We start from the raw sequence: 12,423 nt of genomic DNA, 5'->3' as shown, positions 1-12,423 counted from the left end.
GACATATTTCCACCCTTCCACCCAGATCACTTCTTCATCCATCAGATCTAGACATTTTTCACCCCAACAATTACTCTAATTGTGAACTGTTATTTGCCCAGCAAAATGTAGCAACAATCTAAACTTTTAAGCATTAAGATATAAAGAACTGAAAGAATAAAAGGAGGAGGAAATAACACGACTTGGGCATAAACTAATTACAGAAAGTGAAATGCAGAGAGGGAAAGAGGTATAGAAAAGACAAGAGAAAGGTTCAAATATAATAATAAAAAAAATCTATTTAACTTTGAATCCGAGTACATTCCAATGCTCGGTAATTAATTGACACTTAACACCTTTGCACCAATGACAGGTCTCACATGAAATACTACGCTAGACGCCATGAGCTTTTCCCATGCTTGGCACTACAATACATATCGGTCCATATTGGAGACGGCCTGCAACAGAAACATAGCAAGCAAGAGAAAGGCAAGTGGACTATTTAAACGCCAATAATTTCAAAAAAAAGACTGCGTTTTCCATAAATCAATGGCTGCTCTTCCAACCCACGGAAAGTCAAGCTCTGGATGCCGCCATATACATGAACTTTGATGCATTGTCTTCTATTGGCATAAGAACCAACTGAGCACAGATGGCCCTCCAAGTGAGCCTCTTTTCTATAACTCTCACCAGGGGCAGTGCAATGATATTTAAACATACTTTTCACTCATTTTTCTCCCCTGCCTTAAAGCTGCTAACTTTGTCCAATTGGATGCTTACTGTTCAGAAGATTACTTGACCACTAGGGATATTCAAGATGGCATTCTAATCTGACACCCACAAGTCTAGTCTAGCACCTCACAGCAGGATGCCATTGACCAACAGTGGAACCATCCTGGAATCCTTCTTCCCTTTACACAGTCATGGGCAGTTCACCTCTTTTAAACACTTTCATTATGCCAGGGCTAAAAGCAACTACATCGGCACGAGCCACAGCAACAGAGTGAGACAGTATCCAACTTCAAGCGATGTAGGACAAGGGAAGAATGCAGCTCAGCATAATGGATAAACTTGTTTATATTATACTAATTATGGGAGGAGGCGTGTAGAATTAGGATCAGTAACATAAATGTGAAAAGGTTTTTTTACATCTATTCAACCACTGTTAATTCATCAGTTTTACTCCATATGTTTATATTAATGCTTACATCTCTTCCCTTAACATTTAATCTAATTTTCTTCACACAGTTCCCTGTTAACCCTAAGGGAGTGAGGGAATAGAGTAAAAGTACCACCCCACTGCTTCTTGTCTGCCCCTGTTCACTTTTTGCAACAAAATCCATTTAAGAGCAAGAGCATCCACAAGAAGCGGACAGGGTCTTCATGATAAATCAAAACTGGCTCCTTCTAATCATTCTATCTTAGCCCATCCTACTTCTTGTCTTACATGCCAAACCTGGGCCATAAGATGGCCATTTGGTGTATCAGTTAAACTGATTCACAGCTGCATAGGGGGAAAGGACTGTTAATCATTTTTACTATAAGTTACTAAGATAAAGGCTTCTCTACTTAGAACTGTTCAAAGCGTACAAATCAGCTTCCATGACTTCCAACCTCTTCCAAATGAGTTTTGTTGTCTACAGATTAGTACACTGCTTCAAAGGAATATGTTTCACTTGCCAAATAAATGCAAATACGATCTCACCATGAGAATGCTCTGATACTACCAATTCCTTTGGGACAGCAAAGCACATGCACTGCCCTTTGTAAGCAGAACACCAGAGTAGCCCCAGGTGATCCAGAACTTCCATTTGGAATAGATATCGTCACCATTATAATGGTTGATGGCGTGTTTTGTGTTGGAGCGACTTGCAGCAGAGAGCAAACACTATTAAGTAAGAATGTAGCATCTTTAGCATGTTCTTTAGACAAGAACATTACAGAGAGAATAATGGGGAGGCAGAGAGGGATGGTGATTAGAGTGAATGGCAACAGAGGGAGGGGCAACAGTAAAGAGAGTGGTGAGAAAAGAATGGGAGTAAGAGAGAGGGGTGGAAGAGAGAGAGGGAAAGGGGAGAGAGTGGAGAGAGTAGGGGAAAGAGTGGAGGCATAGAGAGCGTGGGGGGAGAGAGACTGGAAGACAGAAGGAGAGACAGGAGGGAGGAGTGAAAAAGTGGAGAGAAATGATGGGAAGAGAGAGAGAGAGAAAGAGGGAGGTTTAAAGCTCTGAGTACCAACATCCGAAGGCTCAGCAATACATTGAGCGAGGCTGAACATCTAGAGGATACAGAAATTACAATCAGCAGAGCCATGAAGTTATTGGAAACGAAGACAGAATTATCTTTTACTTTAGGTTATAAGCAATGAATTATTAAGCCATTAAAGTAGATTCCACTTGAATTTGGATTTTCAATCAACAACTTCTTGCTACAGAAATCACAATACTTTCTAAAGCTCATAATATTGCTGAGCCTGTTTAGATAATGGTTCATAAGGTTGCATCTAATCACCACAATGTTATTCATTCCAACTTGATGACACCCCAAAAGAACATAACAGCCCAAAGCATATTGCTGCGGTGTGCCTCTCATACTCTTAAAGATTCATGGTTAGATACTGTATAGGAAATCAAAATGCATCTTCCTTTGTGAAGAGAATTTATTAAATTAATAGGATTTTTTTTTTGAGTTTCACTTAAGAACCAGGAAAAATCCATGTGAACTTATTAACAAGCCTTTTACCTTAAACAGGTTGTTTACAGGACTATCAGCATTAAACATTCCCCAATTGTTTGACAATGATCATGAAATTCTGGCATTATTCAGGCCTCAGGCTGGATGAACCCCCAGAGAAAGAGCATAAATGGAATTATGGCAGCTGGTTCATTTAATTCCCAGAGAATTTCAGAATCACTGTTGCCTAGGAATTTGCCTCCAGTTGATAGTGCTCTCTGCCTCTTAAATTCATTCCCTTAACTTCAACTGAATACATTTTGGAGGCACGGTATAATGCATCAATGCAATTATATAGTATTGCTGATTGGAGGTGAATTCCTAAACACACATAACTTCATCTACTGCTGTGTGTATGAGACTTTTGAAATTATGGGCCGTTCATTTATGCAATGCATATAAAGCTAACACAATGGAAATCTTACTCAAACAGCACCAAAACAGCCTGGCGTTTCCCCCTGAGTAAGTAAAGGTGATGCTGGATACAACCTTGTGGTAATTGTTTGTTTCAGTTCCACTGCCTATTGCAAATGAAGAAAGTTTACAATGAGCAGGTGCATCAGTAAAAATAGGCTTTTGCGTGGATTTTCTAATGATCTGAAATGTAATATATCTTGTCCTCCAAGCACCAAAAGACGTGCAATGTATCCTTGGGGCTGCATTGATGTTAATAGGCCAGATTATCACCACAACATCTGGGACCAAGATGTTTACTGTGAATGTTGAGGCTCTACAAGGCACTCGTGAGACCACACTTGCAGTATTGTGTGCAGTTTGGGCTTCTTATTTTAGAAAGGATATACTGACATTGGAGAGGGTTCAGGGAAGATTCATGAGAATGATTCCAGAAATGAAAGGGTATGAGGAACGTCTGGCAGCTCTTGGGCTGTATTCCCTGGAGTTCAAGAGAATGAGGGGGGATCTCATAGAAACATTCTGAATGTCAAAAGGCCTGAACAGATTAAATATGGCAAAGTTATTTCCCATGATAGAGGAGTCTAGGAAAGAGGGCATGACTTCAGGATTGAAGGACGTCCATTTAGATCAGAGAAATTGAAAAATTACTTTAGTCAGAGGGTGGTAAATCTGTGGAATTTATTGCCAAGAGTGGCTGTGGAGGCCAAGTCATTGGGTGTATTTAATGCAGAGATAGATAGGTTCTTGATTAGCCAGAGCATCAAAGGGTATGGGGAGAAGGCATGTGAGTGGGGATGACTGGAAGAATTGGATCAGCCCATGATTGAATGGTGGAGCAGACTCGATGGGCCAAATGGCCTACTTCTGCTCCTATATCTTATGGTCTTTTGGGCCTGAGATTCCATGGTGTGAAGGGATGAGTAAAGGCAGGGTTTGTAGAGGAAAAGTGAGTCAACCAATCACTATGACAGGACAGATATTCACTATCTAGGGTCAGGAAGCTTTTTGCTGAACTCGGCTTTTAGCACACCAGAAAAATCTGTTCAAGGTTCAAGATGCTTACTGTGAATGTTTAACTCATGCTATTTAGCCAATCTCTTGAGAAATAATGCTGTCCGGGCTCAGGAAGCCTACTGTTGATTTAAATGAGACTGCAACCTAATCAGAAGAAACAATATTGTCTGTTAACCTAAGGGTCCTGCCAGTCAATCTGATCAATGCAGTTGTGAACACATCACATGCAGATGAGTTTGTCACTAGATGGCCGTCAAAAAAAAGATATAAATATTAGAAAACAGGAAAGGTGCAGAGCAGTTGCAGAGATGTAGACACGGAGCCCACTGCTCAGCCTCGACCCACAAAGGAGCTCTTCCTAGAGCCTTCTTTTCATGACAGACGACAGGTTCATTGTTATGATTTTCTAGTTTGCAAGGACTGTAGTTCGGTTGGAAATCCTTTGTAGACATTTCTGATAGAATTACCCCTCAAAATAAAGGTGCTCTATTTAAAATAAAATAACTATTTAATCTGCTTTGTTAGCTGGAAACATCTCCTGCTTGGTTGGGAGGACGGACTCAACACTCACAATAGTGATTATTGACAGCTAAACTCGTTCAGAAAAGAGACAAATGGAGCTAAGCACATTAGAGTTTGAAACATAGATTGATACGATATAACCTCCCTAAAGTGAGGAGACATATAAGTATAGCACTAAGGCCTTAGCTTAAGTATTGGACTGTAGAATGGGTATTCCTAATATCATCACATCACCTGCTATAGCACCAGCAGAAGAACAAGCGATATGAATGGCCATTTTTTTCAATCACTGACACCATTTTTGAAGGAACTATGGTGGGAAATTGGTAGAGTGATCTTTCCTGCAGAATATTAGTGACCTGGAATACACCCAGTATGTACACATGTAGCCATTGGCAAGCAAAACCAATTTTGCACCTTGGCTGGAGAGTGTACCAAAAAATAAACAAGAAGAAAGTATCGATATTATTAAATAGAATTCAGCCACACTAAAAAATATTCTGTTTGTAACTGTGAGCACTTCTGCAACTAGATATTTTAAAAGCTAGAATGTTGTGCTGTCTTTCAGCTCATGATACTTCACCACTTAATTCCTACCATGTTCCATTTTCCCATTAAGCAGCTAGTGTGCTTACATTTGGCAGCTGGAATGCAAACTTGTACAAGGGCAGTGTTGTAATTGCATGGAATTCGATGACGTTCTCAGTTCTTTCCCTTCTCTCCCAATTATGTGCCAATGCACATCACCACCTACACATTCTTCAAACCTAACAGCAAATCCTGAACATGGCAACCCTATGAAATGTAGAAGTGTGCTGCAGTGGTGCCAGTGAAATAAATGTTGTTCATATGCAATTTGCAACACACACAAATAACATCAGTCACACACCCACAAAAATTATATCAATGTAATAGGTGGTAGTGATCTGACTTGGCAATCTATAAAAAAGGTGAGTCACGACCATTCAGTAAGATTAATATGTTTTACCTTCACCACAGAGTAAGTTAAGTTTCTTTTTCTCTGCATAGGTTGGTATTTATGTTTTCACCTTTTCTAATTAGTTGCTTTAAATCAGAAGAGTTCTGATATCCACTTTCTGCTTCACCACTAAGATCAATACTTCCAAGTCTAACATGAACTATGTCAATTACTGGTGAACTCTTTAGATTTTTTTTGGATTATGAGGACACACAGTCCTCTTTTATTGTCATTTAGTAATGCATGCATTAAGAAATGATACAATGTTCCTCCAGAATGATATCACAGAAACACAAGACAAACCAACACTAAAAAAAACTGACAAAAACCACATAATTATAACATATAGTTACAACAGTGCAAAGCAATACCGTAATTTGATAAGAACAGACCATGGGCACGTCTTTTGAATCAGCATCAGTTTTATTATCACTGACGTATGTTGTGTAATTTGTTTTGTCGTGGCAGTACAGTGTAATTCATAAAACATACCACAAATTGCAATAAGAAATATATAAAAAGTAGTACATAAAAAGAGCATAAATAGTGATGTAGTGTGCACAGGTTTATGGACCTTTCAGAGATCTGATGGCAGAGGGGTAGAAGCTGTTCCTAAAATGTTGAGTGCATGCCTTCAGACTCCTGTGCCTCCTTCCCTAATGGTAGTAATGAGAAGAGGGCATGTGCTGGGTGGTGGGGATCCTTAATGATGGATGCCACCTTTTTGAGGCATCCATCATTAAGATGTCCTCTGAAGTGCAGAAGCTGGTGCCCATGATGGAACTGGCTGAGTTTACAACCGTCTGCAGTATTTTCCGACCCTGTGTAGTGGCCCCTACATACCAGATGGCATATGCAACTATTTAGAATGCCCTTCAAGGTACATCTGTATAAATTTGCTTGTCTTTTGCGACGTACCAAATCTCTTCAAACTCCTATAGAATAGCCGCTGGTGTGCCTTCTTCATAATTACATCATTATGGAAACACCAATACCCTTGAATGAAAAATCCTAGAAAAAGCAATGGATATGGCCCAGTCCATCATAGGTAAAGACCACACCCCCCGACCATTGAGCACATCTACATACACACTATTGCAGGAAAGGCCCTACCAACCAGAACATGCTCTCTTCTTGCTGCTGCCATCAGGAAGAAAGTGCAAGATCCTGAGATCTTAGAATACCAGGTTCACCAAGGAATAACAGCACTCAACTTTAATTGCCCTATCATTGAAATGTTCCCACAACCAATGAACTCACTTTCAAGGACTCCTCATCTCATGTAGTCAATATTTATTGCTTATTTATTATTATTATTATTATTTTCGTATTTACACAGTTTGTTGTCTTCTCCAGTCTGGCTGAATGCCCCAGTTGAGTGGTCTTCCTTTGATTCTGTTATGGTTATCATTCTATAGATTTACTGAGTATGCCCACAAGAAAATGAATCTCAGGGCTGCATATGGTAACATACATATACTTTGATAATAAATTTACTCTGAACTTTGACTATGTTGGGTTCAGGATAGATCTTCAGAGATGTTAACACCCAGGAACTTGAAACTGCTCGATCTTTCTATTGCTGACCCTGCAATGAAGACTGGGGAGAGTTCCCTCAACTTCCTCTTCCTGAAATTCACAATTAATTCTTTGCTATCACTGATGTTGAGCGCAAGGTTATTATCGCAACGCCACGCAGCCAGCCGATTATCTCATTCATTGCTATCTCTGAGAGTTAGTGTTCAAACAGTCTCTTAGTAGGGTTCTAATTTTACATTTTTCATAAATTTATAGTCAACCAAATTTCTGGCACACCAATCCTTAGTCATGCTAAATTCTGTTTAACCCTTTCCTTGCCTTCATTGATCTTCACCAATTCTCACTCTAGCTGGACTATATATCAATTTTGAAACTCTGATTCCTGCTTTCAAGCCTTCCATATCTTTCCATACAAAATCTCATCTCATCAGCAATCATAGGAAGATGTGAGTTCAGAATAGAACCCAAGAAATAACGTGGCTGAGTGGACTAGGGGGAGAAAGGAGTGGAAGCAGCAGAATTAGTTATAACGGGTGGTGTGAATCTTCATTACAAAGAAATTGTCACCGTATTGAACAAGAGGGTGTGGGCGTTGAGGACGTGGGGAGCGTAGGAAATGTGGAACAGGAGTAGGTCGCTCGGCCTCTCAAACCTGTCCCATGGTTGTTTTGCTGCAGGCCTCATCTCCACTTTTCTGCCAGATCCCCAAGGCCCTCTGTTCCCTAATCCTTTACAAATAATATCCATGAACTAGCCTTCTCACCCTCCAACACACCTCTGTGAGAATTGTTACACACCTCAGTTTTAAATGACCGCCTCCTTTTCTTCTATGCCCTATCCTCAAGAGAAATTATTCTACTCATGGAAACATCCTGACATCAATCTTGCCATGCTCTTTCAGACCTGATAAGTTTCTGTAAGATCACCTCTTCTAACATACAAAGATTATACATCTATTTTCTTCCGCTGCTCATGATAGGACAACTCTGTCATTCCAGGAATTTGCCTTGTGAAACTCATTTGAAATGCCTCCAATGGCAGCATATCCTTTGTTAAATAATGGGATCAAAACTTTGTGCAGTATTTCAGGTGTGCTCTCACAAGATGCGCTCTACAATAGTAGGATTACTTCTGTATTTCTAAACTCCAACCATTTTGCAATTTGAAAAAAATGTTACCAACGTTAAGGGTTTTTTTTGCATTCCAGAACTAATGAGCTACTGTAAATCATCCAGCATTCTCAGTGCCCCTTTAATTCTGGTCTTCTGCCCAATACCAATTTTCACTGTTTCAAAATCATCTGCTTGGGCCATATGCTCTGGAATTGCTGCCTTAAACCACTCCTCCACCCCTATTCCTCTCATCTTTGATGCTTCTTAAAGCCTCCTTTGTGGCCAAGATTCTGATCAACCGTCCTGTAATATTTCTTAACACGACGTGGTACCAAATTTTGTTTGATAATTCCTACTGTGAATTGTTGTGGCAAATTTAAGTACGTTAAACATATTACACAAATGCAAGCTGTTGTTGCATTGAATGTTTCGCATGGAGGGAGGGCAGATAACTAGTGAAGGAGTAAAAGAGAGGATGGGACAAATGGGACTTAATCCATGACAGGATGTGTGTAGCTTATCCAGAATGGAAGGTGGAAAGTCAGCAAACAGATGTTTGAAAAGTTGAGCCTGAATGTCACGAGAATTTGAACGAGGACTTCACCGGCAGATGGGATGAATTAGGGCAAGGGAAACAAAGCTCAGCTTGTGAAGATATGGTGCAGCAACAGACATATGTGAGATTTATAGGACCACCAGTGCTCAGATGGGTTAATGAGATGCCAGTCAGTTTGGTTTAAATTAAAAACATGAGGAAATGAACAGTAAGAAAGCTGAGAGACTGTCCACAGAGGGCTGAGGATGACAAGCTTGCCCTTACTCATGACAGCCTGGATCACATCCATAATTCATAGAAGACAATCCAAGAATTCCAGGTAAGAACATATGCACTGAGGTGACATATGGAGGACCGGTGTCTGTTTTGTTTGAGGCCAACAGGAATCAATGCAGACATACAGTAGAACTTCACTCCTCCACCACCTCCTACCATGCCACAAAAGGTCACAGGGAGAGTTGGAGAAGAGGGCCATGGGGGTAGATGATGAGGGAAGGTCAAAGAGAATTACAAGGAGTAGTATCTTGTTGGAAATTTGAGGACTAACTGAGGAATTGGTAGGAAATCATGGTGTGTGGGTCCCAGGGCTTTGAAGACAGGAAGTGATTGCTGAGAAGGATCCATGTGCAGTGGAAGGAAGACGACTGAAGGGTGAACAATCCACACTGCTGCAATCTTTATTCTCTGGGTATGACCTGCTACTGCCATTGAATTTTATACTGTTCACCTTCTGCACATTTGTGGTCTACTGTATATCACAATCATGAATGCAGTCCAACACCCATCACCAAGTAAACCCAGTGGCTTGTATGTGGAAGCACGTTATATGCAGATAGGAATGGGTTGGAATTTTCAGAAGCATGTTATGTGGATCCAGTGTTAGTTTATAGATTAAAACAGAATCACATAGTGCACAAAAATTTAGGTTTACGTGACAGAATTTCGAAGCCAGGAGGTGAGGAAAAGAAATTGGCTACAGAAATATATTTGATAATGTCAAGAACAGAAAGGCCAATAAAGAGACAGCAAAGTCACAGAGATGTACCTACTTCTGCAACTGGATCCCTGACTTCCTCATCAGGAGACCACAGTCAGTGTGGAGCAGAAGTAACATCTCCTCATCACCGACTTTCAACCTAGGTACACGCAAAGGATGCCCACTCCTCTACCCTCTACATACGACTGTGTGACTAGGCACAGCTCAAGCACCAGTAACAAATTCTCTGATAAACTACGTTGTTGGAATAACCTCAGGTGATGACGAGGAGGCACACAAGACTGAGGTAGATTGGCTGGCTGTGTCGTATTGCAACACAAACCTTGCACTCAATGTCAGTAAGACCAAGGAATTGTTTGTGGACTTCAGGAAGGGGAAGTCAGGAGAATACACACCCACCCTCATCTAGGAGTCAGCAGTGGAAAGGGAGAACAGCTTCAGGTTCCTGGGTATCAACATCTCAAAGGATCTTTCCTGGGTCCAGCATGTGGATGCAAAAACAAAGAGTGGCCATACTTCATTAGGATTTGAGGAGACTTGTGGAGAGCATTCTAACTGGTTGCATTACCAGCTGGCACGGAGGGGCCACTGCACAGGATCGGAAAAAGGCTGCAGAGGGTTGTAGATCCATCATGGGCACTAGCCTGCCTGCCATCAAGCACATCTTCAATAGGTGATGCCTTAAGAATACAGCATTCATCAATAAGGACCTTCACCACCCACAACATGTCCTCTTCTCATTACTACCATCCGGGAGGCGATACAGGAGCCTGGAGACCTATACTCAACTTTTTAGGAACAGCTTCTTCCCCTCCACCATCAGATTTCTGATTGGTCCATGAACTCATGAACATTACCTCATTAATTTGCTCACTTTTTGCACTATTTGTTTATATTTCTTATTCTAACTTCGTCTTTTTTATGAATTGCACTGTACTGCTGCTGCAAAAAAACAAATTTCATGGCACATGTCCATGATGATTAACTTGATTCTGATGTTGGAAGGTTTTGAAGATAAGCCGGTGAGTAAGGGGCGATGGTTGTACGCGATGGTTGAGTTGGCTGAAGGAGGACTGCAAAGAGAATAAGCTCTTACCTAAAGAAAAGGGAATCGCAGAAATGGATACATACACACAAACGTACCACCAAGAAGCAGCACTTATACCTCAGTGAATCCCTGTTGATATTTTCCCTCCACATGAATGAAAAGGTCTAATCACAGTCACTCTAACTGGTTCAGTTCTTCCTTTCTTTCAAGCATGTCTTGAGTCAATTCCTGAACAGTCGTGCAAAGTCTACCTTAAATACCAACTGAAAATTAACTTTACATCTGCAAATACCTTGTGAGCAAGTTTCTGCTCTTTCAAATTAATGTTCTTAAGACATACACCTGTAATTAATTTTCTCCATGGCCCTACATTCTTAACCCAAAAACTACTGGAGAGGTTTTACGTCTATTTACTGGACACAAACTTTCACAGCAGAGAGTACAGAGAAGAGAAAGAGACGTGGGGACATGGAGTGGGAGAAAGAGTGAGGGAAAGGCAGAAAGGGGGAAGAGGCAGAGGGAAAGGAGAAGGAGGAGTGAGAGTGCTGGAGAGGGGGTGGGGAGAGAGAAGGCGGAGGGGAGAGAGGAAAGAGGAGAGAAAAACAAAGAAGTGAGAGAATAAGGGAAAAAGATGAGAAAGTGAGAGAGACAAGAGAGAGTGAAGGAACTCAGAAGGATGATAGGAGGGCAAAGGCTTGTTGCAGTGGTGAATATCATATTGCTTCAAGGGAGACATGTTGTGGAAATAAGAGGCAGGAATGAATCTGTAAAAGATTTTTTAAAAAATAGATATCCTGGCTGTCTGGGATGGACTGAAAAGAAATCAAGAAACCCTCTGTTGTAACTAACATCCACAGTCCACCAGCAGTGGAAAAGCCACTTGTCACTGGGGCTTAACAGGCTCAAATTACAGGGCAGCATATCCCGTCCATCAACAAGCGATCCGCTTATGATCTGAAACTAACCATCTGTAAGCTTTAACTAATGCCTTGGACTCAAAACAAATGGTCAGCTCAGCCACCTTGAATTTGAGTGCAGTCATTGCGAGCTGTTCTTTTAAAAGAGTTTGCTGACGGTGAGCGATGCTGCTTGGTAAAGGTTATTTATGTTGTGGCATGGAAGACAGTTGTCCACAAAAGGCAAGGTGGGGCACTGCAAAATGTCTGCCATCCACAAGGACAGGTAGATGCACCACTTCAGAAAAACTAAGCTGCAGTGACTGGCTGAGACCTTGGAGTCAGATATCAAGGCATCTAAAACTACAGTGCTTAGGTTAAGGGAAAGGGGCAAGAAGCTTAGAGAGCCTCTGTAAGATAAGGAAGGTTTTTTTTCCACCTAGAGGGGCGGTTGGAATCTGGAGTGTAGTGCTTGAGTGGGTACTGGAGAAGTAGCTGGACAAATACATTACCTGCCAACACACACACACTACTCTGGACCAAGTAAGTGCGAGTAAATATGATTAGTACAGACAGCTACTTGAGAGTTGGCATGGAAATGGCGGGTTGAAAGGGCTGCTTCTCTTCTGTCT

At 41.1% G+C, this 12,423-nt stretch overlaps 1 protein-coding gene and 1 long non-coding RNA gene across 3 annotated transcripts in view; one reads left to right on the top strand and one right to left on the bottom strand.

Annotated features, from left to right (window-relative positions):
* Window positions 1–12,423, bottom strand: part of maml3 (mastermind-like transcriptional coactivator 3) — a 515,482-nt gene that overhangs the window by 282,436 nt on the left and 220,623 nt on the right. The window lies entirely within an intron of this gene.
* Window positions 1–12,423, top strand: part of LOC134345640 (uncharacterized) — a 67,985-nt gene that overhangs the window by 38,837 nt on the left and 16,725 nt on the right. The gene's annotated exons all lie outside the window — the stretch shown is intronic.

This window comes from Mobula hypostoma, chromosome 4 (genome assembly GCF_963921235.1).
Source record: "Mobula hypostoma chromosome 4, sMobHyp1.1, whole genome shotgun sequence".
Taxonomy (NCBI): Eukaryota; Metazoa; Chordata; class Chondrichthyes; order Myliobatiformes; family Myliobatidae; genus Mobula; species Mobula hypostoma.
Note: the sequence above shows the minus strand (reverse complement) of the source record. Positions and strands in the feature narration are given on the sequence as shown.